Raw genomic sequence first — 2,427 nt, forward strand, 5'->3', positions numbered from 1 at the left:
TAGAAGCTGGGATGATAATTCAGCTGGCTCTATAAAAGAAGTGGCCACAGTATTAGTTACAGTCAGGTCACTTTGCAATTAGATGAGAATAATTGTCTGCACTCAGAAACTGGCGTACCTGGGCAATTCTCACCGTAATAAGGCTGTGGAAGCAAAGGCACTGAACGTACATTAGGATTTCTAGACACTAGAGGGAGAGGGCAGGAGTATGGTGTGGAGATACAGCATCAGCCATCAGTTTTGGAATTTGGTGGAAAGCTCAATGGACCAAAGTGGTGAACGCAGTTTCTATTTCATAGTTTTTTACGATGGTTAATCATATTCAGGTATATGTATCCTGTGTGGGTATATTGCATTGAAGAAATCCTCTCTCATGAGCGATAATGGGGAAAAGGCAATGCGTTGCCTGGCTTATTCTGTTCTCGATGTTTCTGGGCCATCTGTGGGAAAGCTCTGTAGGTGTTGTCACAAGCTCTCAGATGTTCGGAAGGAGGCCTCTGCAGTGTTGACAGTACTGTGTATCCCGTTCCCCTTTCACGATACCGAGGTTGAGGCTGGGTGTTCTGTCCGGTTTTATCCTTTACGTTGACGAAGTAGTTTGATACAACTGAGTGACTTGTTTGGCCTTCTCAGAGACCCTTGAAGGGTTTTCACGTGTTTGTGAGACAAGAGTCACTTTTAGGCCAGGCCAGGAAAGCACGGGACATTCACTTCCTGAAAGTACATTGGGCAACAAAATTGGTGTTCCCAATCGTTATTGTCTTCAGGTCACTGCTACTGACACCAGAATTTAGATCACGATATTTTATAAATTTATGTTAACTTCCACCAGCTGCCAGATAATTAACTTGATCTGAGTTAGTAATCCAGTGACACTTCCACAACAATAAAATCTCCGCATGGAGACCTATCGGAAACCAAACTGAGCAGGTTATTTTTGTGCTGCTTGATAGCTCTGTCAGTCAGAATTCGCTCAAACTTGCCTGCTATGATGTGACTGAATCTGTGATGATTGATCGCATTAAAGTTATTCTCATCTCGGGAGCCTGGACATAGTTGATTAATTTCCCACATTGCCAGTAAGATGTCAGAATTGGAGCTGGAATGAAGCTCGTTTTGCAGTACAGGTCTTCAGTCCTATTGCAAGAATGATGTAGGGGCCCTTTGCCTTTGTCATGTTTGTGTTCAGCTATTTCTTCTTGTCACGTGCAGCGAATCGAACTGTATGAAGACTGGCATCCGTGATTCTGTGGGCATCACGACGAAGGTGAGATCGGTCATCAACTGAACACTTCTGGTTAAGAATGGTGTAGAGACTACATTACTGTATTTCACATTGACGTTCAGAGCAAATTTGGATGGAGGTACTTGTGGAGCTATCTCCTCAATTTAACTGTTTTTTCGTCCACCACCATTTATGACTGGTCGTGGCAAGATTGCAGAGGCTTGATTTGATCTGTTGGTCCTGAAATCATTTCACCATCTCCATCAGATGTTCGTTCTGCTGTTTGTAATATAACTAGTCAACTGGGTAGCTTTAAAGTGTTGTCATCAGGTTTTGGTACACATTTTTCCCGACACTGGCATGTTCACCCTCCTTCATCACTGAAGCACAGTTTGACTTGATGGAAATGGTAGACTTGCTGTTTCTGTGGTCTACATTATTGCAACAATGCGAGGAATTATCTTTTCAAAGTCAGAGGAGGTCGATGTTTGAAGGAAACTTTTGACCAAGAAATGAATTGAGGGCAGGAAAGAATTGTTGACAAAAGATGAGTTATAAAGTCATGGACTCTTTATGTTATACAATATGCAAACAGATCTTTTGGCCCAACTAGTGCATGTTCACCAGGTTTCCAAAACTTACCTAATCCTAATTGCCTGCATTTGGCACACATCCCTCTCAAGTTTTCCTGTTCATATATCAATCCAACTATTATTTACATATTGTACTTTATTTCCCTTTACTACTTTCTCTGACGACTCGTTACATGTACAGTCGATATTTAACATTTACCTAATAAAAAACAATTACTGCGCATGCTGGAATCTGAAACCAAAAGAGAAAATGCAGGAAAATCTCAGCTTTGACCAAGGGTCAGTTTGACTCGAAACTTCAGCTCTTTTCTCTCCTTACAGCTGCGGCCAGGGCTGCTGAGATTTTCAAGCATTTTATCTTTTGGTTTAACATTTACCTCCTAGATCACTTTACAATCTCTTCCCTCTCACCTTAAAGCTGTGACCTTTGATTTTACAGACCGCTTCCCTGGGGTCTTAGCTATTAAGAAAGGGTCTTAGCTCTTTACCTCATCCATAGCCCTCATGGTTTTATAACTATAAGGTCATCCTCCGACGCCAAAGGGAAATCATTCCCAGCCTATCCCAGTCGTCCTTATATCGTAAAATCTCCAATATCTGTCACATCAT

The sequence above is a fragment of the Chiloscyllium punctatum genome, chromosome 4, assembly GCF_047496795.1.
Source record: "Chiloscyllium punctatum isolate Juve2018m chromosome 4, sChiPun1.3, whole genome shotgun sequence".
Lineage (NCBI taxonomy): Eukaryota > Metazoa > Chordata > Chondrichthyes > Orectolobiformes > Hemiscylliidae > Chiloscyllium > Chiloscyllium punctatum.